Source organism: Microcebus murinus, unplaced genomic scaffold (genome assembly GCF_040939455.1).
Source record: "Microcebus murinus isolate Inina unplaced genomic scaffold, M.murinus_Inina_mat1.0 scaf030_hap2_Mmur4.0, whole genome shotgun sequence".
In the NCBI taxonomy this organism is placed as follows: domain Eukaryota; kingdom Metazoa; phylum Chordata; class Mammalia; order Primates; family Cheirogaleidae; genus Microcebus; species Microcebus murinus.
The window spans coordinates 199,237-225,529 of NW_027438976.1; the positions used below are offsets into that span (position 1 = coordinate 199,237).

Sequence of the window (26,293 nt, forward strand, 5' to 3'; positions counted from 1 at the left end):
GCACCCACCCCATGCCTAATGGATGTGTATGCCCCTCCCCTCCCCCCACCCGCCCGACACCCACCCGATGAAGGTGATTCCTCTCTGTCCACTTAGGCGTCCATCCGTTCGTACCAATTTGCTGGTGAGCGCGCTCACGTGGTGCTCGTGTGTCCATTCTTGGGATACTTGGCTTCCTGGAACGGGTTCCAGCTCTGGCCAGGAGAACACGAGAGGCGCCCTCTCACCGCTGCTCCTCACAGCCGAATGGCACTCCGTGGTGTCCACGCGCCACATTTTATTGATGCACTCCTGGATGGATGGGCACTCGGGTCGCTTCCACGTCTTTGGGATTGTGAATTGTGCCCTAACTGTAACCCTAACCCTTACCCAGCCCGTCTCCTCTGCCCCTGCCTGACGCACTCCTCCCCGGCCAGGCCCGTCACTGTCCTGGGCCCCCGCCTGACCGGCTCCTCCCCGCCCGGCCGGTCACCGTCCTCTGCCCCTGCCTGACACGCTCCTTCCCGCCCGGCCTCTCACCGTCCTCGGCCCCTGCCTGACCGGCTCCTCCGTCGCCTGGGCCTTCCAAGGGCTTGGTGTGGATGCTGCTTCCAGGAAGCCCTCCAGAAACCCGGCAGCAGGGTGGCCGCAGCAGTCTCCAGCAGCCGTCCCTAAGTCGCGTGAGTGCGGGGGACGTGCCCCCGCTGTGCCGCGGGGGCCCAGCCTGGTGTCTTCCCTGAGGCCCTGCGGCTGCCGGCTGGGCTGCCGCTCCCCGCAAGGGGAGAGCCGCGGAGGTGGGGACCGCCTCCTGATGGGGACGTACACGCAGCTCTCCACGTCGGATTCCGGGGCTCTCTGTCCTGCCCGAAGGCCCAGCTGGCCTGCGGGTCCTTAGAGTGGCAAAAACCTCCGAAAACTGAGACTGAGGGTCCGGTGGGTGTCTGCACTTTTGTGCTGGGCACCCCAGGGAGGCCCGGGGGCTGGCTGGACAACGCGGTCTGCTGGGCGGGGGGTTTGGAGGAGCAACTGATGCCCTTTGCACTTTGGGTAGCAAGAGTCTGAGGTGTCTCTGAGCCCTGTGCCATGTCGGGGGGGGGTGCGGGGCGGAGGAGGAGGAGGAGGAGGAGGTGGGAAGGGCCGGGGCCTGCAGTCCTGTTCCCGGGGTGGCACGGCAAGTGGCTTCTTCCACAGGCTGCTTGGCCTGGGCTCCCTGCACCTGGGCCTTTGGAGGACCGGCCCTGTGCTTGCCAACACTTCCTGCAGGGACCCAGAGCTGGGAGGTGGCATCTCTCAGCCCTGGGTCGGGCAGAGCCCCAGCGGGCCATGCCCACAACCTCTCTCAGCACCGGTCCCCCAGAAGGCTCCTTTGGGACCAGGATTCTCTTGCGGTGACTCTTTAAGGTCTGGCCCCTGGATGGAGGGGCACCAGGAGTAGAGGAGCAGGAAGGGGAAGGGGGTGGCCATGCGAGGGGACACTTTGAGGCCAAGTCCCAGCTTCAGCCTGATCCTCCTGGGAACCCCGCTCTGAGACAAGGAGCCGGGCTTCGCATTCCCACAGCAGCCAGTCGTGGGCTGAGGACACCTGGGGCGTTGGGAACTCCCTGGCTTCTCCTTGGTTTAACATCTAGAGCTGCTTGTGAATCGCGCCGCCACACACACCCGAGCGCAGGTGTCTTCCGCACAGACTGCGGGCCTCGCTCTTCTGAATGCCGCTGGCTCGCCACCCACCCACGGGTGAACCTGGTCAGGGTGCTTTCTCTCAGGGGCAGACTCTTTTCCGGGCGGGCTACCGGTGTCTCTGTTTGCTCGTTTCTTTCTTCCATTTCGGGAAAGTCTTCCTTGCTGGGTGTGGAAATCTCCTATGCCTTCCCTCGCCTATTCTGTCAGCTTTAAAATTCTCTTTCAGTTGCCACCCTCACAGATGGATTAGGAAACTCTTTCCGGTGCACTCATTAGTGAAATGACCTCCAGGAAGCTGGAATCCAATATCTAATGGCCGATTTTTAGCGAGTCCACACGCCAGGGTGGTCGGGGTCCAATGCAGCCCCGGCCAGGCCCAGGCCCGTTGGACTGGGCCACAGGAGGACACGGAGGAGGGTCCCGGCCCCCACGAAGCGGTGCCGGCAGTTCTCCACGGGCTTGGGCGTTTTCCAGAGGTAGGAGATGGAGGGGACTGATTTCTTCAGCGCCCCCCAAACCACGCCACCCCACCCCACCCATGGGACACATCCCCAGAGAGAGACGCCCCATACACTGGCTGTGCCCCAGCCCTGGCCCGGGGGAATAGGCGGCAGCCCACCCACAGGGCGAGGGGGGGGGCGCAGCTGAAAGGGGTTGTGGGGGAGGGCGGCCCCTGGCTGGGGTCAAAGGGCGAGCGTCCCGCGCGTGCGCAGTCAGCGGCAGCGACGCGCTGGGGGTGGGCAGCGGGTAGGTGAAGGAGGCCGGGCGAGGAGACGAGGGGGGCTGGGAGGGCTCCACCTTGGCGAGTCCAGCCGTGGAGGCGCATCTTGTGTGAGTGTGAGTGAGTGTGAGTGTGTGTGTGTGTGTGTATAGAGAGACAGCCCCCCACCCCGCCCCGCCCCGCCCCGCCCCGCCCCGCCCATCACCCCCGTCCCTGGGAGCCAGCGGGACCCGGCCGGCGAACTCAACCGGCCCGGCCCGGCCCGGCGCGGGGCCTGGGGCGGGAGGCGGCGGCGGGGAAGCCCAGAGAGGCTCGGCTTCTCGAGCGGGGCAGGGGCGCCCTCCGCCGCCGTCTAGGGCCACACCACCCTGAACGCCCCCGATCTCGTCTGGTCTCGGAAGCTAAGCAGGGTCGGGCCTGGTTAGTACTTGGATGGGAGACCGCCTGGGAATACCGGGTGCCACAGGCTGCTGCTTTTTTTTTTTTTTTTCTTGCCTCTTGTTCTGTCCCCTTTCTGGGAGCGAGGCGGCGGCCCGGGGTGGGGGTCACCCCCACCCTCAGCGCCGCGCGGTGCCTGGCGCCCCAGCCCGCACCGTGGGGCCTCCTCTTGTCCCAAGCCGCGACACCGCCGCCACGCGGCAGCATGCGTGGCATCTGGACTGTCAGGTCTCAGACCAAAGGTCTGCTCTGTGGGAACCGACACGCTGGAGGAAACCTTGAGAGTCTGAGAGGGGAGGGAGTTCCAGAAGAAGGCCAGGATGTCATTTTGAGGGAGTATGTGACCAGAACTCGTCCCGTTGCTTTTGGGGTTCTATGGGCTACACGCAGGAATCTTTGGTGGTGGCACCTGATGTTGGGGGATCCGGAGTCACACCCAGACCTGCTCCACAGGCCTCCTTTTACTTTTCTCTTCGGATTCATTATGTTTAAAAAGTGTCTCTTACCTCTAGGATTGCATTTTCTTTTCTCTCTCTTTTCAAGCAGATGATGGGAGTACAAGTATTCAGGTGACATGTGTTGCCCGTGCCGCCCTCCCCCCTGTGTTCTTTTTTTTTTTTTTTTTTTGAGACAGAGTCTCGTTTTGCTGCCCAGGCTAGAGTGAGTGCCATGGCGTCAGCCTAGCTCACAGCAACCTCAATCTCCGGGCTCAAGCAATCCTGCTGCCTCAGCCTCCCGAGTAGTTGGGACTACAGGCATGCACCACCACGCCCGGCTGTGTTTTTCTATATATATTAGTTGGCCAATTAATTTCTTTCTATTTTTAGTAGAGACGGGGTCTCGCTCTTGCTCAGGCTGGTTTCGAACTCCTGACCTGGAGCAATCCGCCCGCCTCGGCCTCCCAGAGAGCTAGGATTACAGGCGTGAGCCACCGCGCCCGGCCCCCCCTGTGTTCTTATTCATATACCTCTCATGTTGTTCCAGCGTATTGTGGGGGTACCAATGTTAAGGTCGGGTGCCTTGCCCTCTCCAAGCCTCCCCCCTCGGGTCAGAGCTTCAAGTGCGCCCATCCCCCAGTCGGTGCGCACCCACCCCATGCCTAATGGATGTGTATGCCCCTCCCCTCCCCCCACCCGCCCGACACCCACCCGATGAAGGTGATTCCTCTCTGTCCACTTAGGCGTCCATCCGTTCGTACCAATTTGCTGGTGAGCGCGCTCACGTGGTGCTCGTGTGTCCATTCTTGGGATACTTGGCTTCCTGGAACGGGTTCCAGCTCTGGCCAGGAGAACACGAGAGGCGCCCTCTCACCGCTGCTCCTCACAGCCGAATGGCACTCCGTGGTGTCCACGCGCCACATTTTATTGATGCACTCCTGGATGGATGGGCACTCGGGTCGCTTCCACGTATTTGGGATTGTGAATTGTGCCCTAACTGTAACCCTAACCCTTACCCAGCCCGTCTCCTCTGCCCCTGCCTGACGCACTCCTCCCCGGCCAGGCCCGTCACTGTCCTGGGCCCCCGCCTGACCGGCTCCTCCCCGCCCGGCCGGTCACCGTCCTCTGCCCCTGCCTGACACGCTCCTTCCCGCCCGGCCTCTCACCGTCCTCGGCCCCTGCCTGACCGGCTCCTCCGTCGCCTGGGCCTTCCAAGGGCTTGGTGTGGATGCTGCTTCCAGGAAGCCCTCCAGAAACCCGGCAGCAGGGTGGCCGCAGCAGTCTCCAGCAGCCGTCCCTAAGTCGCGTGAGTGCGGGGGACGTGCCCCCGCTGTGCCGCGGGGGCCCAGCCTGGTGTCTTCCCTGAGGCCCTGCGGCTGCCGGCTGGGCTGCCGCTCCCCGCAAGGGGAGAGCCGCGGAGGTGGGGACCGCCTCCTGATGGGGACGTACACGCAGCTCTCCACGTCGGATTCCGGGGCTCTCTGTCCTGCCCGAAGGCCCAGCTGGCCTGCGGGTCCTTAGAGTGGCAAAAACCTCCGAAAACTGAGACTGAGGGTCCGGTGGGTGTCTGCACTTTTGTGCTGGGCACCCCAGGGAGGCCCGGGGGCTGGCTGGACAACGCGGTCTGCTGGGCGGGGGGTTTGGAGGAGCAACTGATGCCCTTTGCACTTTGGGTAGCAAGAGTCTGAGGTGTCTCTGAGCCCTGTGCCATGTCGGGGGGGGGGGTGCGGGGCGGAGGAGGAGGAGGAGGAGGAGGTGGGAAGGGCCGGGGCCTGCAGTCCTGTTCCCGGGGTGGCACGGCAAGTGGCTTCTTCCACAGGCTGCTTGGCCTGGGCTCCCTGCACCTGGGCCTTTGGAGGACCGGCCCTGTGCTTGCCAACACTTCCTGCAGGGACCCAGAGCTGGGAGGTGGCATCTCTCAGCCCTGGGTCGGGCAGAGCCCCAGCGGGCCATGCCCACAACCTCTCTCAGCACCGGTCCCCCAGAAGGCTCCTTTGGGACCAGGATTCTCTTGCGGTGACTCTTTAAGGTCTGGCCCCTGGATGGAGGGGCACCAGGAGTAGAGGAGCAGGAAGGGGAAGGGGGTGGCCATGCGAGGGGACACTTTGAGGCCAAGTCCCAGCTTCAGCCTGATCCTCCTGGGAACCCCGCTCTGAGACAAGGAGCCGGGCTTCGCATTCCCACAGCAGCCAGTCGTGGGCTGAGGACACCTGGGGCGTTGGGAACTCCCTGGCTTCTCCTTGGTTTAACATCTAGAGCTGCTTGTGAATCGCGCCGCCACACACACCCGAGCGCAGGTGTCTTCCGCACAGACTGCGGGCCTCGCTCTTCTGAATGCCGCTGGCTCGCCACCCACCCACGGGTGAACCTGGTCAGGGTGCTTTCTCTCAGGGGCAGACTCTTTTCCGGGCGGGCTACCGGTGTCTCTGTTTGCTCGTTTCTTTCTTCCATTTCGGGAAAGTCTTCCTTGCTGGGTGTGGAAATCTCCTATGCCTTCCCTCGCCTATTCTGTCAGCTTTAAAATTCTCTTTCAGTTGCCACCCTCACAGATGGATTAGGAAACTCTTTCCGGTGCACTCATTAGTGAAATGACCTCCAGGAAGCTGGAATCCAATATCTAATGGCCGATTTTTAGCGAGTCCACACGCCAGGGTGGTCGGGGTCCAATGCAGCCCCGGCCAGGCCCAGGCCCGTTGGACTGGGCCACAGGAGGACACGGAGGAGGGTCCCGGCCCCCACGAAGCGGTGCCGGCAGTTCTCCACGGGCTTGGGCGTTTTCCAGAGGTAGGAGATGGAGGGGACTGATTTCTTCAGCGCCCCCCAAACCACGCCACCCCACCCCACCCATGGGACACATCCCCAGAGAGAGACGCCCCATACACTGGCTGTGCCCCAGCCCTGGCCCGGGGGAATAGGCGGCAGCCCACCCACAGGGCGAGGGGGGGGGCGCAGCTGAAAGGGGTTGTGGGGGAGGGCGGCCCCTGGCTGGGGTCAAAGGGCGAGCGTCCCGCGCGTGCGCAGTCAGCGGCAGCGACGCGCTGGGGGTGGGCAGCGGGTAGGTGAAGGAGGCCGGGCGAGGAGACGAGGGGGGCTGGGAGGGCTCCACCTTGGCGAGTCCAGCCGTGGAGGCGCATCTTGTGTGAGTGTGAGTGAGTGTGAGTGTGTGTGTGTGTGTGTATAGAGAGACAGCCCCCCACCCCGCCCCGCCCCGCCCCGCCCCGCCCCGCCCATCACCCCCGTCCCTGGGAGCCAGCGGGACCCGGCCGGCGAACTCAACCGGCCCGGCCCGGCCCGGCGCGGGGCCTGGGGCGGGAGGCGGCGGCGGGGAAGCCCAGAGAGGCTCGGCTTCTCGAGCGGGGCAGGGGCGCCCTCCGCCGCCGTCTAGGGCCACACCACCCTGAACGCCCCCGATCTCGTCTGGTCTCGGAAGCTAAGCAGGGTCGGGCCTGGTTAGTACTTGGATGGGAGACCGCCTGGGAATACCGGGTGCCACAGGCTGCTGCTTTTTTTTTTTTTTTTCTTGCCTCTTGTTCTGTCCCCTTTCTGGGAGCGAGGCGGCGGCCCGGGGTGGGGGTCACCCCCACCCTCAGCGCCCGCGCGGTGCCTGGCGCCCCAGCCCGCACCGTGGGGCCTCCTCTTGTCCCAAGCCGCGACACCGCCGCCACGCGGCAGCATGCGTGGCATCTGGACTGTCAGGTCTCAGACCAAAGGTCTGCTCTGTGGGAACCGACACGCTGGAGGAAACCTTGAGAGTCTGAGAGGGGAGGGAGTTCCAGAAGAAGGCCAGGATGTCATTTTGAGGGAGTATGTGACCAGAACTCGTCCCGTTGCTTTTGGGGTTCTATGGGCTACACGCAGGAATCTTTGGTGGTGGCACCTGATGTTGGGGGATCCGGAGTCACACCCAGACCTGCTCCACAGGCCTCCTTTTACTTTTCTCTTCGGATTCATTATGTTTAAAAAGTGTCTCTTACCTCTAGGATTGCATTTTCTTTTCTCTCTCTTTTCAAGCAGATGATGGGAGTACAAGTATTCAGGTGACATGTGTTGCCCGTGCCGCCCTCCCCCCTGTGTTCTTTTTTTTTTTTTTTTTTTGAGACAGAGTCTCGTTTTGCTGCCCAGGCTAGAGTGAGTGCCATGGCGTCAGCCTAGCTCACAGCAACCTCAATCTCCGGGCTCAAGCAATCCTGCTGCCTCAGCCTCCCGAGTAGTTGGGACTACAGGCATGCACCACCACGCCCGGCTGTGTTTTTCTATATATATTAGTTGGCCAATTAATTTCTTTCTATTTTTAGTAGAGACGGGGTCTCGCTCTTGCTCAGGCTGGTTTCGAACTCCTGACCTGGAGCAATCCGCCCGCCTCGGCCTCCCAGAGAGCTAGGATTACAGGCGTGAGCCACCGCGCCCGGCCCCCCCTGTGTTCTTATTCATATACCTCTCATGTTGTTCCAGCGTATTGTGGGGGTACCAATGTTAAGGTCGGGTGCCTTGCCCTCTCCAAGCCTCCCCCCTCGGGTCAGAGCTTCAAGTGCGCCCATCCCCCAGTCGGTGCGCACCCACCCCATGCCTAATGGATGTGTATGCCCCTCCCCTCCCCCCACCCGCCCGACACCCACCCGATGAAGGTGATTCCTCTCTGTCCACTTAGGCGTCCATCCGTTCGTACCAATTTGCTGGTGAGCGCGCTCACGTGGTGCTCGTGTGTCCATTCTTGGGATACTTGGCTTCCTGGAACGGGTTCCAGCTCTGGCCAGGAGAACACGAGAGGCGCCCTCTCACCGCTGCTCCTCACAGCCGAATGGCACTCCGTGGTGTCCACGCGCCACATTTTATTGATGCACTCCTGGATGGATGGGCACTCGGGTCGCTTCCACGTCTTTGGGATTGTGAATTGTGCCCTAACTGTAACCCTAACCCTTACCCAGCCCGTCTCCTCTGCCCCTGCCTGACGCACTCCTCCCCGGCCAGGCCCGTCACTGTCCTGGGCCCCCGCCTGACCGGCTCCTCCCCGCCCGGCCGGTCACCGTCCTCTGCCCCTGCCTGACACGCTCCTTCCCGCCCGGCCTCTCACCGTCCTCGGCCCCTGCCTGACCGGCTCCTCCGTCGCCTGGGCCTTCCAAGGGCTTGGTGTGGATGCTGCTTCCAGGAAGCCCTCCAGAAACCCGGCAGCAGGGTGGCCGCAGCAGTCTCCAGCAGCCGTCCCTAAGTCGCGTGAGTGCGGGGGACGTGCCCCCGCTGTGCCGCGGGGGCCCAGCCTGGTGTCTTCCCTGAGGCCCTGCGGCTGCCGGCTGGGCTGCCGCTCCCCGCAAGGGGAGAGCCGCGGAGGTGGGGACCGCCTCCTGATGGGGACGTACACGCAGCTCTCCACGTCGGATTCCGGGGCTCTCTGTCCTGCCCGAAGGCCCAGCTGGCCTGCGGGTCCTTAGAGTGGCAAAAACCTCCGAAAACTGAGACTGAGGGTCCGGTGGGTGTCTGCACTTTTGTGCTGGGCACCCCAGGGAGGCCCGGGGGCTGGCTGGACAACGCGGTCTGCTGGGCGGGGGGTTTGGAGGAGCAACTGATGCCCTTTGCACTTTGGGTAGCAAGAGTCTGAGGTGTCTCTGAGCCCTGTGCCATGTCGGGGGGGGTGCGGGGCGGAGGAGGAGGAGGAGGAGGAGGTGGGAAGGGCCGGGGCCTGCAGTCCTGTTCCCGGGGTGGCACGGCAAGTGGCTTCTTCCACAGGCTGCTTGGCCTGGGCTCCCTGCACCTGGGCCTTTGGAGGACCGGCCCTGTGCTTGCCAACACTTCCTGCAGGGACCCAGAGCTGGGAGGTGGCATCTCTCAGCCCTGGGTCGGGCAGAGCCCCAGCGGGCCATGCCCACAACCTCTCTCAGCACCGGTCCCCCAGAAGGCTCCTTTGGGACCAGGATTCTCTTGCGGTGACTCTTTAAGGTCTGGCCCCTGGATGGAGGGGCACCAGGAGTAGAGGAGCAGGAAGGGGAAGGGGGTGGCCATGCGAGGGGACACTTTGAGGCCAAGTCCCAGCTTCAGCCTGATCCTCCTGGGAACCCCGCTCTGAGACAAGGAGCCGGGCTTCGCATTCCCACAGCAGCCAGTCGTGGGCTGAGGACACCTGGGGCGTTGGGAACTCCCTGGCTTCTCCTTGGTTTAACATCTAGAGCTGCTTGTGAATCGCGCCGCCACACACACCCGAGCGCAGGTGTCTTCCGCACAGACTGCGGGCCTCGCTCTTCTGAATGCCGCTGGCTCGCCACCCACCCACGGGTGAACCTGGTCAGGGTGCTTTCTCTCAGGGGCAGACTCTTTTCCGGGCGGGCTACCGGTGTCTCTGTTTGCTCGTTTCTTTCTTCCATTTCGGGAAAGTCTTCCTTGCTGGGTGTGGAAATCTCCTATGCCTTCCCTCGCCTATTCTGTCAGCTTTAAAATTCTCTTTCAGTTGCCACCCTCACAGATGGATTAGGAAACTCTTTCCGGTGCACTCATTAGTGAAATGACCTCCAGGAAGCTGGAATCCAATATCTAATGGCCGATTTTTAGCGAGTCCACACGCCAGGGTGGTCGGGGTCCAATGCAGCCCCGGCCAGGCCCAGGCCCGTTGGACTGGGCCACAGGAGGACACGGAGGAGGGTCCCGGCCCCCACGAAGCGGTGCCGGCAGTTCTCCACGGGCTTGGGCGTTTTCCAGAGGTAGGAGATGGAGGGGACTGATTTCTTCAGCGCCCCCCAAACCACGCCACCCCACCCCACCCATGGGACACATCCCCAGAGAGAGACGCCCCATACACTGGCTGTGCCCCAGCCCTGGCCCGGGGGAATAGGCGGCAGCCCACCCACAGGGCGAGGGGGGGGGCGCAGCTGAAAGGGGTTGTGGGGGAGGGCGGCCCCTGGCTGGGGTCAAAGGGCGAGCGTCCCGCGCGTGCGCAGTCAGCGGCAGCGACGCGCTGGGGGTGGGCAGCGGGTAGGTGAAGGAGGCCGGGCGAGGAGACGAGGGGGGCTGGGAGGGCTCCACCTTGGCGAGTCCAGCCGTGGAGGCGCATCTTGTGTGAGTGTGAGTGAGTGTGAGTGTGTGTGTGTGTGTGTATAGAGAGACAGCCCCCCACCCCGCCCCGCCCCGCCCCGCCCCGCCCCGCCCATCACCCCCGTCCCTGGGAGCCAGCGGGACCCGGCCGGCGAACTCAACCGGCCCGGCCCGGCCCGGCGCGGGGCCTGGGGCGGGAGGCGGCGGCGGGGAAGCCCAGAGAGGCTCGGCTTCTCGAGCGGGGCAGGGGCGCCCTCCGCCGCCGTCTAGGGCCACACCACCCTGAACGCCCCCGATCTCGTCTGGTCTCGGAAGCTAAGCAGGGTCGGGCCTGGTTAGTACTTGGATGGGAGACCGCCTGGGAATACCGGGTGCCACAGGCTGCTGCTTTTTTTTTTTTTTTTTCTTGCCTCTTGTTCTGTCCCCTTTCTGGGAGCGAGGCGGCGGCCCGGGGTGGGGGTCACCCCCACCCTCAGCGCCGCGCGGTGCCTGGCGCCCCAGCCCGCACCGTGGGGCCTCCTCTTGTCCCAAGCCGCGACACCGCCGCCACGCGGCAGCATGCGTGGCATCTGGACTGTCAGGTCTCAGACCAAAGGTCTGCTCTGTGGGAACCGACACGCTGGAGGAAACCTTGAGAGTCTGAGAGGGGAGGGAGTTCCAGAAGAAGGCCAGGATGTCATTTTGAGGGAGTATGTGACCAGAACTCGTCCCGTTGCTTTTGGGGTTCTATGGGCTACACGCAGGAATCTTTGGTGGTGGCACCTGATGTTGGGGGATCCGGAGTCACACCCAGACCTGCTCCACAGGCCTCCTTTTACTTTTCTCTTCGGATTCATTATGTTTAAAAAGTGTCTCTTACCTCTAGGATTGCATTTTCTTTTCTCTCTCTTTTCAAGCAGATGATGGGAGTACAAGTATTCAGGTGACATGTGTTGCCCGTGCCGCCCTCCCCCCTGTGTTCTTTTTTTTTTTTTTTTTTTGAGACAGAGTCTCGTTTTGCTGCCCAGGCTAGAGTGAGTGCCATGGCGTCAGCCTAGCTCACAGCAACCTCAATCTCCGGGCTCAAGCAATCCTGCTGCCTCAGCCTCCCGAGTAGTTGGGACTACAGGCATGCACCACCACGCCCGGCTGTGTTTTTCTATATATATTAGTTGGCCAATTAATTTCTTTCTATTTTTAGTAGAGACGGGGTCTCGCTCTTGCTCAGGCTGGTTTCGAACTCCTGACCTGGAGCAATCCGCCCGCCTCGGCCTCCCAGAGAGCTAGGATTACAGGCGTGAGCCACCGCGCCCGGCCCCCCCTGTGTTCTTATTCATATACCTCTCATGTTGTTCCAGCGTATTGTGGGGGTACCAATGTTAAGGTCGGGTGCCTTGCCCTCTCCAAGCCTCCCCCCTCGGGTCAGAGCTTCAAGTGCGCCCATCCCCCAGTCGGTGCGCACCCACCCCATGCCTAATGGATGTGTATGCCCCTCCCCTCCCCCCACCCGCCCGACACCCACCCGATGAAGGTGATTCCTCTCTGTCCACTTAGGCGTCCATCCGTTCGTACCAATTTGCTGGTGAGCGCGCTCACGTGGTGCTCGTGTGTCCATTCTTGGGATACTTGGCTTCCTGGAACGGGTTCCAGCTCTGGCCAGGAGAACACGAGAGGCGCCCTCTCACCGCTGCTCCTCACAGCCGAATGGCACTCCGTGGTGTCCACGCGCCACATTTTATTGATGCACTCCTGGATGGATGGGCACTCGGGTCGCTTCCACGTCTTTGGGATTGTGAATTGTGCCCTAACTGTAACCCTAACCCTTACCCAGCCCGTCTCCTCTGCCCCTGCCTGACGCACTCCTCCCCGGCCAGGCCCGTCACTGTCCTGGGCCCCCGCCTGACCGGCTCCTCCCCGCCCGGCCGGTCACCGTCCTCTGCCCCTGCCTGACACGCTCCTTCCCGCCCGGCCTCTCACCGTCCTCGGCCCCTGCCTGACCGGCTCCTCCGTCGCCTGGGCCTTCCAAGGGCTTGGTGTGGATGCTGCTTCCAGGAAGCCCTCCAGAAACCCGGCAGCAGGGTGGCCGCAGCAGTCTCCAGCAGCCGTCCCTAAGTCGCGTGAGTGCGGGGGACGTGCCCCCGCTGTGCCGCGGGGGCCCAGCCTGGTGTCTTCCCTGAGGCCCTGCGGCTGCCGGCTGGGCTGCCGCTCCCCGCAAGGGGAGAGCCGCGGAGGTGGGGACCGCCTCCTGATGGGGACGTACACGCAGCTCTCCACGTCGGATTCCGGGGCTCTCTGTCCTGCCCGAAGGCCCAGCTGGCCTGCGGGTCCTTAGAGTGGCAAAAACCTCCGAAAACTGAGACTGAGGGTCCGGTGGGTGTCTGCACTTTTGTGCTGGGCACCCCAGGGAGGCCCGGGGGCTGGCTGGACAACGCGGTCTGCTGGGCGGGGGGTTTGGAGGAGCAACTGATGCCCTTTGCACTTTGGGTAGCAAGAGTCTGAGGTGTCTCTGAGCCCTGTGCCATGTCGGGGGGGGGGGTGCGGGGCGGAGGAGGAGGAGGAGGAGGAGGTGGGAAGGGCCGGGGCCTGCAGTCCTGTTCCCGGGGTGGCACGGCAAGTGGCTTCTTCCACAGGCTGCTTGGCCTGGGCTCCCTGCACCTGGGCCTTTGGAGGACCGGCCCTGTGCTTGCCAACACTTCCTGCAGGGACCCAGAGCTGGGAGGTGGCATCTCTCAGCCCTGGGTCGGGCAGAGCCCCAGCGGGCCATGCCCACAACCTCTCTCAGCACCGGTCCCCCAGAAGGCTCCTTTGGGACCAGGATTCTCTTGCGGTGACTCTTTAAGGTCTGGCCCCTGGATGGAGGGGCACCAGGAGTAGAGGAGCAGGAAGGGGAAGGGGGTGGCCATGCGAGGGGACACTTTGAGGCCAAGTCCCAGCTTCAGCCTGATCCTCCTGGGAACCCCGCTCTGAGACAAGGAGCCGGGCTTCGCATTCCCACAGCAGCCAGTCGTGGGCTGAGGACACCTGGGGCGTTGGGAACTCCCTGGCTTCTCCTTGGTTTAACATCTAGAGCTGCTTGTGAATCGCGCCGCCACACACACCCGAGCGCAGGTGTCTTCCGCACAGACTGCGGGCCTCGCTCTTCTGAATGCCGCTGGCTCGCCACCCACCCACGGGTGAACCTGGTCAGGGTGCTTTCTCTCAGGGGCAGACTCTTTTCCGGGCGGGCTACCGGTGTCTCTGTTTGCTCGTTTCTTTCTTCCATTTCGGGAAAGTCTTCCTTGCTGGGTGTGGAAATCTCCTATGCCTTCCCTCGCCTATTCTGTCAGCTTTAAAATTCTCTTTCAGTTGCCACCCTCACAGATGGATTAGGAAACTCTTTCCGGTGCACTCATTAGTGAAATGACCTCCAGGAAGCTGGAATCCAATATCTAATGGCCGATTTTTAGCGAGTCCACACGCCAGGGTGGTCGGGGTCCAATGCAGCCCCGGCCAGGCCCAGGCCCGTTGGACTGGGCCACAGGAGGACACGGAGGAGGGTCCCGGCCCCCACGAAGCGGTGCCGGCAGTTCTCCACGGGCTTGGGCGTTTTCCAGAGGTAGGAGATGGAGGGGACTGATTTCTTCAGCGCCCCCCAAACCACGCCACCCCACCCCACCCATGGGACACATCCCCAGAGAGAGACGCCCCATACACTGGCTGTGCCCCAGCCCTGGCCCGGGGGAATAGGCGGCAGCCCACCCACAGGGCGAGGGGGGGGGCGCAGCTGAAAGGGGTTGTGGGGGAGGGCGGCCCCTGGCTGGGGTCAAAGGGCGAGCGTCCCGCGCGTGCGCAGTCAGCGGCAGCGACGCGCTGGGGGTGGGCAGCGGGTAGGTGAAGGAGGCCGGGCGAGGAGACGAGGGGGGCTGGGAGGGCTCCACCTTGGCGAGTCCAGCCGTGGAGGCGCATCTTGTGTGAGTGTGAGTGAGTGTGAGTGTGTGTGTGTGTGTGTATAGAGAGACAGCCCCCCACCCCGCCCCGCCCCGCCCCGCCCCGCCCCGCCCATCACCCCCGTCCCTGGGAGCCAGCGGGACCCGGCCGGCGAACTCAACCGGCCCGGCCCGGCCCGGCGCGGGGCCTGGGGCGGGAGGCGGCGGCGGGGAAGCCCAGAGAGGCTCGGCTTCTCGAGCGGGGCAGGGGCGCCCTCCGCCGCCGTCTAGGGCCACACCACCCTGAACGCCCCCGATCTCGTCTGGTCTCGGAAGCTAAGCAGGGTCGGGCCTGGTTAGTACTTGGATGGGAGACCGCCTGGGAATACCGGGTGCCACAGGCTGCTGCTTTTTTTTTTTTTTTTCTTGCCTCTTGTTCTGTCCCCTTTCTGGGAGCGAGGCGGCGGCCCGGGGTGGGGGTCACCCCCACCCTCAGCGCCCGCGCGGTGCCTGGCGCCCCAGCCCGCACCGTGGGGCCTCCTCTTGTCCCAAGCCGCGACACCGCCGCCACGCGGCAGCATGCGTGGCATCTGGACTGTCAGGTCTCAGACCAAAGGTCTGCTCTGTGGGAACCGACACGCTGGAGGAAACCTTGAGAGTCTGAGAGGGGAGGGAGTTCCAGAAGAAGGCCAGGATGTCATTTTGAGGGAGTATGTGACCAGAACTCGTCCCGTTGCTTTTGGGGTTCTATGGGCTACACGCAGGAATCTTTGGTGGTGGCACCTGATGTTGGGGGATCCGGAGTCACACCCAGACCTGCTCCACAGGCCTCCTTTTACTTTTCTCTTCGGATTCATTATGTTTAAAAAGTGTCTCTTACCTCTAGGATTGCATTTTCTTTTCTCTCTCTTTTCAAGCAGATGATGGGAGTACAAGTATTCAGGTGACATGTGTTGCCCGTGCCGCCCTCCCCCCTGTGTTCTTTTTTTTTTTTTTTTTTTGAGACAGAGTCTCGTTTTGCTGCCCAGGCTAGAGTGAGTGCCATGGCGTCAGCCTAGCTCACAGCAACCTCAATCTCCGGGCTCAAGCAATCCTGCTGCCTCAGCCTCCCGAGTAGTTGGGACTACAGGCATGCACCACCACGCCCGGCTGTGTTTTTCTATATATATTAGTTGGCCAATTAATTTCTTTCTATTTTTAGTAGAGACGGGGTCTCGCTCTTGCTCAGGCTGGTTTCGAACTCCTGACCTGGAGCAATCCGCCCGCCTCGGCCTCCCAGAGAGCTAGGATTACAGGCGTGAGCCACCGCGCCCGGCCCCCCCTGTGTTCTTATTCATATACCTCTCATGTTGTTCCAGCGTATTGTGGGGGTACCAATGTTAAGGTCGGGTGCCTTGCCCTCTCCAAGCCTCCCCCCTCGGGTCAGAGCTTCAAGTGCGCCCATCCCCCAGTCGGTGCGCACCCACCCCATGCCTAATGGATGTGTATGCCCCTCCCCTCCCCCCACCCGCCCGACACCCACCCGATGAAGGTGATTCCTCTCTGTCCACTTAGGCGTCCATCCGTTCGTACCAATTTGCTGGTGAGCGCGCTCACGTGGTGCTCGTGTGTCCATTCTTGGGATACTTGGCTTCCTGGAACGGGTTCCAGCTCTGGCCAGGAGAACACGAGAGGCGCCCTCTCACCGCTGCTCCTCACAGCCGAATGGCACTCCGTGGTGTCCACGCGCCACATTTTATTGATGCACTCCTGGATGGATGGGCACTCGGGTCGCTTCCACGTCTTTGGGATTGTGAATTGTGCCCTAACTGTAACCCTAACCCTTACCCAGCCCGTCTCCTCTGCCCCTGCCTGACGCACTCCTCCCCGGCCAGGCCCGTCACTGTCCTGGGCCCCCGCCTGACCGGCTCCTCCCCGCCCGGCCGGTCACCGTCCTCTGCCCCTGCCTGACACGCTCCTTCCCGCCCGGCCTCTCACCGTCCTCGGCCCCTGCCTGACCGGCTCCTCCGTCGCCTGGGCCTTCCAAGGGCTTGGTGTGGATGCTGCTTCCAGGAAGCCCTCCAGAAACCCGGCAGCAGGGTGGCCGCAGCAGTCTCCAGCAGCCGTCCCTAAGTCGCGTGAGTGCGGGGGACGTGCCCCCGCTGTGCCGCGGGGGCCCAGCCTGGTGTCTTCCCTGAGGCCCTGCGGCTGCCGGCTGGGCTGCCGCTCCCCGCAAGGGGAGAGCCGCGGAGGTGGGGACCGCCTCCTGATGGGGACGTACACGCAGCTCTCCACGTCGGATTCCGGGGCTCTCTGTCCTGCCCGAAGGCCCAGCTGGCCTGCGGGTCCTTAGAGTGGCAAAAACCTCCGAAAACTGAGACTGAGGGTCCGGTGGGTGTCTGCACTTTTGTGCTGGGCACCCCAGGGAGGCCCGGGGGCTGGCTGGACAACGCGGTCTGCTGGGCGGGGGGTTTGGAGGAGCAACTGATGCCCTTTGCACTTTGGGTAGCAAGAGTCTGAGGTGTCTCTGAGCCCTGTGCCATGTCGGGGGGGGGGGTGCGGGGCGGAGGAGGAGGAGGAGGAGGAGGTGGGAAGGGCCGGGGCCTGCAGTCCTGTTCCCGGGGTGGCACGGCAAGTGGCTTCTTCCACAGGCTGCTTGGCCTGGGCTCCCTGCACCTGGGCCTTTGGAGGACCGGCCCTGTGCTTGCCAACACTTCCTGCAGGGACCCAGAGCTGGGAGGTGGCATCTCTCAGCCCTGGGTCGGGCAGAGCCCCAGCGGGCCATGCCCACAACCTCTCTCAGCACCGGTCCCCCAGAAGGCTCCTTTGGGACCAGGATTCTCTTGCGGTGACTCTTTAAGGTCTGGCCCCTGGATGGAGGGGCACCAGGAGTAGAGGAGCAGGAAGGGGAAGGGGGTGGCCATGCGAGGGGACACTTTGAGGCCAAGTCCCAGCTTCAGCCTGATCCTCCTGGGAACCCCGCTCTGAGACAAGGAGCCGGGCTTCGCATTCCCACAGCAGCCAGTCGTGGGCTGAGGACACCTGGGGCGTTGGGAACTCCCTGGCTTCTCCTTGGTTTAACATCTAGAGCTGCTTGTGAATCGCGCCGCCACACACACCCGAGCGCAGGTGTCTTCCGCACAGACTGCGGGCCTCGCTCTTCTGAATGCCGCTGGCTCGCCACCCACCCACGGGTGAACCTGGTCAGGGTGCTTTCTCTCAGGGGCAGACTCTTTTCCGGGCGGGCTACCGGTGTCTCTGTTTGCTCGTTTCTTTCTTCCATTTCGGGAAAGTCTTCCTTGCTGGGTGTGGAAATCTCCTATGCCTTCCCTCGCCTATTCTGTCAGCTTTAAAATTCTCTTTCAGTTGCCACCCTCACAGATGGATTAGGAAACTCTTTCCGGTGCACTCATTAGTGAAATGACCTCCAGGAAGCTGGAATCCAATATCTAATGGCCGATTTTTAGCGAGTCCACACGCCAGGGTGGTCGGGGTCCAATGCAGCCCCGGCCAGGCCCAGGCCCGTTGGACTGGGCCACAGGAGGACACGGAGGAGGGTCCCGGCCCCCACGAAGCGGTGCCGGCAGTTCTCCACGGGCTTGGGCGTTTTCCAGAGGTAGGAGATGGAGGGGACTGATTTCTTCAGCGCCCCCCAAACCACGCCACCCCACCCCACCCATGGGACACATCCCCAGAGAGAGACGCCCCATACACTGGCTGTGCCCCAGCCCTGGCCCGGGGGAATAGGCGGCAGCCCACCCACAGGGCGAGGGGGGGGGCGCAGCTGAAAGGGGTTGTGGGGGAGGGCGGCCCCTGGCTGGGGTCAAAGGGCGAGCGTCCCGCGCGTGCGCAGTCAGCGGCAGCGACGCGCTGGGGGTGGGCAGCGGGTAGGTGAAGGAGGCCGGGCGAGGAGACGAGGGGGGCTGGGAGGGCTCCACCTTGGCGAGTCCAGCCGTGGAGGCGCATCTTGTGTGAGTGTGAGTGAGTGTGAGTGTGTGTGTGTGTGTGTGTATAGAGAGACAGCCCCCCACCCCGCCCCGCCCCGCCCCGCCCCGCCCCGCCCATCACCCCCGTCCCTGGGAGCCAGCGGGACCCGGCCGGCGAACTCAACCGGCCCGGCCCGGCCCGGCGCGGGGCCTGGGGCGGGAGGCGGCGGCGGGGAAGCCCAGAGAGGCTCGGCTTCTCGAGCGGGGCAGGGGCGCCCTCCGCCGCCGTCTAGGGCCACACCACCCTGAACGCCCCCGATCTCGTCTGGTCTCGGAAGCTAAGCAGGGTCGGGCCTGGTTAGTACTTGGATGGGAGACCGCCTGGGAATACCGGGTGCCACAGGCTGCTGCTTTTTTTTTTTTTTTCTTGCCTCTTGTTCTGTCCCCTTTCTGGGAGCGAGGCGGCGGCCCGGGGTGGGGGTCACCCCCACCCTCAGCGCCCGCGCGGTGCCTGGCGCCCCAGCCCGCACCGTGGGGCCTCCTCTTGTCCCAAGCCGCGACACCGCCGCCACGCGGCAGCATGCGTGGCATCTGGACTGTCAGGTCTCAGACCAAAGGTCTGCTCTGTGGGAACCGACACGCTGGAGGAAACCTTGAGAGTCTGAGAGGGGAGGGAGTTCCAGAAGAAGGCCAGGATGTCATTTTGAGGGAGTATGTGACCAGAACTCGTCCCGTTGCTTTTGGGGTTCTATGGGCTACACGCAGGAATCTTTGGTGGTGGCACCTGATGTTGGGGGATCCGGAGTCACACCCAGACCTGCTCCACAGGCCTCCTTTTACTTTTCTCTTCGGATTCATTATGTTTAAAAAGTGTCTCTTACCTCTAGGATTGCATTTTCTTTTCTCTCTCTTTTCAAGCAGATGATGGGAGTACAAGTATTCAGGTGACATGTGTTGCCCGTGCCGCCCTCCCCCCTGTGTTCTTTTTTTTTTTTTTTTTTTGAGACAGAGTCTCGTTTTGCTGCCCAGGCTAGAGTGAGTGCCATGGCGTCAGCCTAGCTCACAGCAACCTCAATCTCCGGGCTCAAGCAATCCTGCTGCCTCAGCCTCCCGAGTAGTTGGGACTACAGGCATGCACCACCACGCCCGGCTGTGTTTTTCTATATATATTAGTTGGCCAATTAATTTCTTTCTATTTTTAGTAGAGACGGGGTCTCGCTCTTGCTCAGGCTGGTTTCGAACTCCTGACCTGGAGCAATCCGCCCGCCTCGGCCTCCCAGAGAGCTAGGATTACAGGCGTGAGCCACCGCGCCCGGCCCCCCCTGTGTTCTTATTCATATACCTCTCATGTTGTTCCAGCGTATTGTGGGGGTACCAATGTTAAGGTCGGGTGCCTTGCCCTCTCCAAGCCTCCCCCCTCGGGTCAGAGCTTCAAGTGCGCCCATCCCCCAGTCGGTGCGCACCCACCCCATGCCTAATGGATGTGTATGCCCCTCCCCTCCCCCCACCCGCCCGACACCCACCCGATGAAGGTGATTCCTCTCTGTCCACTTAGGCGTCCATCCGTTCGTACCAATTTGCTGGTGAGCGCGCTCACGTGGTGCTCGTGTGTCCATTCTTGGGATACTTGGCTTCCTGGAACGGGTTCCAGCTCTGGCCAGGAGAACACGAGAGGCGCCCTCTCACCGCTGCTCCTCACAGCCGAATGGCACTCCGTGGTGTCCACGCGCCACATTTTATTGATGCACTCCTGGATGGATGGGCACTCGGGTCGCTTCCACGTCTTTGGGATTGTGAATTGTGCCCTAACTGTAACCCTAACCCTTACCCAGCCCGTCTCCTCTGCCCCTGCCTGACGCACTCCTCCCCGGCCAGGCCCGTCACTGTCCTGGGCCCCCGCCTGACCGGCTCCTCCCCGCCCGGCCGGTCACCGTCCTCTGCCCCTGCCTGACACGCTCCTTCCCGCCCGGCCTCTCACCGTCCTCGGCCCCTGCCTGACCGGCTCCTCCGTCGCCTGGGCCTTCCAAGGGCTTGGTGTGGATGCTGCTTCCAGGAAGCCCTCCAGAAACCCGGCAGCAGGGTGGCCGCAGCAGTCTCCAGCAGCCGTCCCTAAGTCGCGTGAGTGCGGGGGACGTGCCCCCGCTGTGCCGCGGGGGCCCAGCCTGGTGTCTTCCCTGAGGCCCTGCGGCTGCCGGCTGGGCTGCCGCTCCCCGCAAGGGGAGAGCCGCGGAGGTGGGGACCGCCTCCTGATGGGGACGTACACGCAGCTCTCCACGTCGGATTCCGGGGCTCTCTGTCCTGCCCGAAGGCCCAGCTGGCCTGCGGGTCCTTAGAGTGGCAAAAACCTCCGAAAACTGAGACTGAGGGTCCGGTGGGTGTCTGCACTTTTGTGCTGGGCACCCCAGGGAGGCCCGGGGGCTGGCTGGACAACGCGGTCTGCTGGGCGGGGGGTTTGGAGGAGCAACTGATGCCCTTTGCACTTTGGGTAGCAAGAGTCTGAGGTGTCTCTGAGCCCTGTGCCATGTCGGGGGGGGGGGTGCGGGGCGGAGGAGGAGGAGGAGGAGGAGGTGGGAAGGGCCGGGGCCTGCAGTCCTGTTCCCGGGGTGGCACGGCAAGTGGCTTCTTCCACAGGCTGCTTGGCCTGGGCTCCCTGCACCTGGGCCTTTGGAGGACCGGCCCTGTGCTTGCCAACACTTCCTGCAGGGACCCAGAGCTGGGAGGTGGCATCTCTCAGCCCTGGGTCGGGCAGAGCCCCAGCGGGCCATGCCCACAACCTCTCTCAGCACCGGTCCCCCAGAAGGCTCCTTTGGGACCAGGATTCTCTTGCGGTGACTCTTTAAGGTCTGGCCCCTGGATGGAGGGGCACCAGGAGTAGAGGAGCAGGAAGGGGAAGGGGGTGGCCATGCGAGGGGACACTTTGAGGCCAAGTCCCAGCTTCAGCCTGATCCTCCTGGGAACCCCGCTCTGAGACAAGGAGCCGGGCTTCGCATTCCCACAGCAGCCAGTCGTGGGCTGAGGACACCTGGGGCGTTGGGAACTCCCTGGCTTCTCCTTGGTTTAACATCTAGAGCTGCTTGTGAATCGCGCCGCCACACACACCCGAGCGCAGGTGTCTTCCGCACAGACTGCGGGCCTCGCTCTTCTGAATGCCGCTGGCTCGCCACCCACCCACGGGTGAACCTGGTCAGGGTGCTTTCTCTCAGGGGCAGACTCTTTTCCGGGCGGGCTACCGGTGTCTCTGTTTGCTCGTTTCTTTCTTCCATTTCGGGAAAGTCTTCCTTGCTGGGTGTGGAAATCTCCTATGCCTTCCCTCGCCTATTCTGTCAGCTTTAAAATTCTCTTTCAGTTGCCACCCTCACAGATGGATTAGGAAACTCTTTCCGGTGCACTCATTAGTGAAATGACCTCCAGGAAGCTGGAATCCAATATCTAATGGCCGATTTTTAGCGAGTCCACACGCCAGGGTGGTCGGGGTCCAATGCAGCCCCGGCCAGGCCCAGGCCCGTTGGACTGGGCCACAGGAGGACACGGAGGAGGGTCCCGGCCCCCACGAAGCGGTGCCGGCAGTTCTCCACGGGCTTGGGCGTTTTCCAGAGGTAGGAGATGGAGGGGACTGATTTCTTCAGCGCCCCCCAAACCACGCCACCCCACCCCACCCATGGGACACATCCCCAGAGAGAGACGCCCCATACACTGGCTGTGCCCCAGCCCTGGCCCGGGGGAATAGGCGGCAGCCCACCCACAGGGCGAGTGGGGGGGCGCAGCTGAAAGGGGTTGTGGGGGAGGGCGGCCCCTGGCTGGGGTCAAAGGGCGAGCGTCCCGCGCGTGCGCAGTCAGCGGCAGCGACGCGCTGGGGGTGGGCAGCGGGTAGGTGAAGGAGGCCGGGCGAGGAGACGAGGGGGGCTGGGAGGGCTCCACCTTGGCGAGTCCAGCCGTGGAGGCGCATCTTGTGTGAGTGTGAGTGAGTGTGAGTGTGTGTGTGTGTGTATAGAGAGACAGCCCCCCACCCCGCCCCGCCCCGCCCCGCCCATCACCCCCGTCCCTGGGAGCCAGCGGGACCCGGCCGGCGAACTCAACCGGCCCGGCCCGGCCCAGCGCGGGGCCTGTGGCGGGAGGCGGCGGCGGGGAAGCCCAGAGAGGCTCGGCTTCTCGAGCGGGGCAGGGGCGCCCTCCGCCGCCGTCTAGGGCCACACCACCCTGAACGCCCCCGATCTCGTCTGGTCTCAGAAGCTAAGCAGGGTCGGGCCTGGTTAGTACTTGGATGGGAGACCGCCTGGGAATACCGGGTGCCACAGGCTGCTGCTTTTTTTTTTTTTTTCTTGCCTCTTGTTCTGTCCCCTTTCTGGGAGCGAGGCGGCGGCCCGGGGTGGGGGTCACCCCCACCCTCAGCGCCCGCGCGGTGCCTGGCGCCCCAGCCCGCACCGTGGGGCCTCCTCTTGTCCCAAGCCGCGACACCGCCGCCACGCGGCAGCATGCGTGGCATCTGGACTGTCAGGTCTCAGACCAAAGGTCTGCTCTGTGGGAACCGACACGCTGGAGGAAACCTTGAGAGTCTGAGAGGGGAGGGAGTTCCAGAAGAAGGCCAGGATGTCATTTTGAGGGAGTATGTGACCAGAACTCGTCCCGTTGCTTTTGGGGTTCTATGGGCTACACGCAGGAATCTTTGGTGGTGGCACCTGATGTTGGGGGATCCGGAGTCACACCCAGACCTGCTCCACAGGCCTCCTTTTACTTTTCTCTTCGGATTCATTATGTTTAAAAAGTGTCTCTTACCTCTAGGATTGCATTTTCTTTTCTCTCTCTTTTCAAGCAGATGATGGGAGTACAAGTATTCAGGTGACATGTGTTGCCCGTGCCGCCCTCCCCCCTGTGTTCTTTTTTTTTTTTTTTTTTTGAGACAGAGTCTCGTTTTGCTGCCCAGGCTAGAGTGAGTGCCATGGCGTCAGCCTAGCTCACAGCAACCTCAATCTCCGGGCTCAAGCAATCCTGCTGCCTCAGCCTCCCGAGTAGTTGGGACTACAGGCATGCACCACCACGCCCGGCTGTGTTTTTCTATATATATTAGTTGGCCAATTAATTTCTTTCTATTTTTAGTAGAGACGGGGTCTCGCTCTTGCTCAGGCTGGTTTCGAACTCCTGACCTGGAGCAATCCGCCCGCCTCGGCCTCCCAGAGAGCTAGGATTACAGGCGTGAGCCACCGCGCCCGGCCCCCCCTGTGTTCTTATTCATATACCTCTCATGTTGTTCCAGCGTATTGTGGGGGTACCAATGTTAAGGTCGGGTGCCTTGCCCTCTCCAAGCCTCCCCCCTCGGGTCAGAGCTTCAAGTGCGCCCATCCCCCAGTCGGTGCGCACCCACCCCATGCCTAATGGATGTGTATGCCCCTCCCCTCCCCCCACCCGCCCGACACCCACCCGATGAAGGTGATTCCTCTCTGTCCACTTAGGCGTCCATCCGTTCGTACCAATTTGCTGGTGAGCGCGCTCACGTGGTGCTCGTGTGTCCATTCTTGGGATACTTGGCTTCCTGGAACGGGTTCCAGCTCTGGCCAGGAGAACACGAGAGGCGCCCTCTCACCGCTGCTCCTCACAGCCGAATGGCACTCCGTGGTGTCCACGCGCCACATTTTATTGATGCACTCCTGGATGGATGGGCACTCGGGTCGCTTCCACGTCTTTGGGATTGTGAATTGTGCCCTAACTGTAACCCTAACCCTTACCCAGCCCGTCTCCTCTGCCCCTGCCTGACGCACTCCTCCCCGGCCAGGCCCGTCACTGTCCTGGGCCCCCGCCTGACCGGCTCCTCCCCGCCCGGCCGGTCACCGTCCTCTGCCCCTGCCTGACACGCTCCTTCCCGCCCGGCCTCTCACCGTCCTCGGCCCCTGCCTGACCGGCTCCTCCGTCGCCTGGGCCTTCCAAGGGCTTGGTGTGGATGCTGCTTCCAGGAAGCCCTCCAGAAACCCGGCAGCAGGGTGGCCGCAGCAGTCTCCAGCAGCCGTCCCTAAGTCGCGTGAGTGCGGGGGACGTGCCCCCGCTGTGCCGCGGGGGCCCAGCCTGGTGTCTTCCCTGAGGCCCTGCGGCTGCCGGCTGGGCTGCCGCTCCCCGCAAGGGGAGAGCCGCGGAGGTGGGGACCGCCTCCTGATGGGGACGTACACGCAGCTCTCCACGTCGGATTCCGGGGCTCTCTGTCCTGCCCGAAGGCCCAGCTGGCCTGCGGGTCCTTAGAGTGGCAAAAACCTCCGAAAACTGAGACTGAGGGTCCGGTGGGTGTCTGCACTTTTGTGCTGGGCACCCCAGGGAGGCCCGGGGGCTGGCTGGACAACGCGGTCTGCTGGGCGGGGGGTTTGGAGGAGCAACTGATGCCCTTTGCACTTTGGGTAGCAAGAGTCTGAGGTGTCTCTGAGCCCTGTGCCATGTCGGGGGGGGGGGTGCGGGGCGGAGGAGGAGGAGGAGGAGGAGGTGGGAAGGGCCGGGGCCTGCAGTCCTGTTCCCGGGGTGGCACGGCAAGTGGCTTCTTCCACAGGCTGCTTGGCCTGGGCTCCCTGCACCTGGGCCTTTGGAGGACCGGCCCTGTGCTTGCCAACACTTCCTGCAGGGACCCAGAGCTGGGAGGTGGCATCTCTCAGCCCTGGGTCGGGCAGAGCCCCAGCGGGCCATGCCCACAACCTCTCTCAGCACCGGTCCCCCAGAAGGCTCCTTTGGGACCAGGATTCTCTTGCGGTGACTCTTTAAGGTCTGGCCCCTGGATGGAGGGGCACCAGGAGTAGAGGAGCAGGAAGGGGAAGGGGGTGGCCATGCGAGGGGACACTTTGAGGCCAAGTCCCAGCTTCAGCCTGATCCTCCTGGGAACCCCGCTCTGAGACAAGGAGCCGGGCTTCGCATTCCCACAGCAGCCAGTCGTGGGCTGAGGACACCTGGGGCGTTGGGAACTCCCTGGCTTCTCCTTGGTTTAACATCTAGAGCTGCTTGTGAATCGCGCCGCCACACACACCCGAGCGCAGGTGTCTTCCGCACAGACTGCGGGCCTCGCTCTTCTGAATGCCGCTAGCTCGCCACCCACCCACGGGTGAACCTGGTCAGGGTGCTTTCTCTCAGGGGCAGACTCTTTTCCGGGCGGGCTACCGGTGTCTCTGTTTGCTCGTTTCTTTCTTCCATTTCGGGAAAGTCTTCCTTGCTGGGTGTGGAAATCTCCTATGCCTTCCCTCGCCTATTCTGTCAGCTTTAAAATTCTCTTTCAGTTGCCACCCTCACAGATGGATTAGGAAACTCTTTCCGGTGCACTCATTAGTGAAATGACCTCCAGGAAGCTGGAATCCAATATCTAATGGCCGATTTTTAGCGAGTCCACACGCCAGGGTGGTCGGGGTCCAATGCAGCCCCGGCCAGGCCCAGGCCCGTTGGACTGGGCCACAGGAGGACACGGAGGAGGGTCCCGGCCCCCACGAAGCGGTGCCGGCAGTTCTCCACGGGCTTGGGCGTTTTCCAGAGGTAGGAGATGGAGGGGACTGATTTCTTCAGCGCCCCCCAAACCACGCCACCCCACCCCACCCATGGGACACATCCCCAGAGAGAGACGCCCCATACACTGGCTGTGCCCCAGCCCTGGCCCGGGGGAATAGGCGGCAGCCCACCCACAGGGCGAGGGGGGGGGCGCAGCTGAAAGGGGTTGTGGGGGAGGGCGGCCCCTGGCTGGGGTCAAAGGGCGAGCGTCCCGCGCGTGCGCAGTCAGCGGCAGCGACGCGCTGGGGGTGGGCAGCGGGTAGGTGAAGGAGGCCGGGCGAGGAGACGAGGGGGGCTGGGAGGGCTCCACCTTGGCGAGTCCAGCCGTGGAGGCGCATCTTGTGTGAGTGTGAGTGAGTGTGAGTGTGTGTGTGTGTGTGTATAGAGAGACAGCCCCCCACCCCGCCCCGCCCCGCCCCGCCCCGCCCCGCCCATCACCCCCGTCCCTGGGAGCCAGCGGGACCCGGCCGGCGAACTCAACCGGCCCGGCCCGGCCCGGCGCGGGGCCTGGGGCGGGAGGCGGCGGCGGGGAAGCCCAGAGAGGCTCGGCTTCTCGAGCGGGGCAGGGGCGCCCTCCGCCGCCGTCTAGGGCCACACCACCCTGAACGCCCCCGATCTCGTCTGGTCTCGGAAGCTAAGCAGGGTCGGGCCTGGTTAGTACTTGGATGGGAGACCGCCTGGGAATACCGGGTGCCACAGGCTGCTGCTTTTTTTTTTTTTTTTCTTGCCTCT

General features: G+C 63.3%; 6 non-coding genes and 1 pseudogene across 6 annotated transcripts; all 7 read left to right on the forward strand.

Annotated features, from left to right (window-relative positions):
• The first annotated feature begins 2,730 nt into the window (after positions 1 to 2,730).
• LOC142868370 (5S ribosomal RNA) lies at positions 2,731 to 2,849 on the forward strand. Its single transcript, XR_012917388.1, has one exon. It is a non-coding gene; the product is annotated as a 5S ribosomal RNA (ribosomal RNA).
• Positions 2,850 to 6,634: 3,785 nt separating this feature from the next.
• Positions 6,635 to 6,753, forward strand: LOC142868371 (5S ribosomal RNA). Its single transcript, XR_012917389.1, has one exon. It is a non-coding gene; the product is annotated as a 5S ribosomal RNA (ribosomal RNA).
• A 3,783-nt stretch (positions 6,754 to 10,536) lies between these two features.
• LOC142868372 (5S ribosomal RNA) lies at positions 10,537 to 10,655 on the forward strand. Its single transcript, XR_012917390.1, has one exon. It is a non-coding gene; the product is annotated as a 5S ribosomal RNA (ribosomal RNA).
• A 3,786-nt stretch (positions 10,656 to 14,441) lies between these two features.
• LOC142868373 (5S ribosomal RNA) lies at positions 14,442 to 14,560 on the forward strand. The gene has a single exon (XR_012917391.1). It is a non-coding gene; the product is annotated as a 5S ribosomal RNA (ribosomal RNA).
• A 3,788-nt stretch (positions 14,561 to 18,348) lies between these two features.
• Positions 18,349 to 18,467, forward strand: LOC142868374 (5S ribosomal RNA). The gene has a single exon (XR_012917392.1). It is a non-coding gene; the product is annotated as a 5S ribosomal RNA (ribosomal RNA).
• A 3,773-nt stretch (positions 18,468 to 22,240) lies between these two features.
• On the forward strand, positions 22,241 to 22,359 carry LOC142868386 (uncharacterized; annotated as a pseudogene).
• Positions 22,360 to 26,144: 3,785 nt separating this feature from the next.
• Positions 26,145 to 26,263, forward strand: LOC142868375 (5S ribosomal RNA). The gene has a single exon (XR_012917393.1). It is a non-coding gene; the product is annotated as a 5S ribosomal RNA (ribosomal RNA).
• Positions 26,264 to 26,293: the final 30 nt, after the last annotated feature.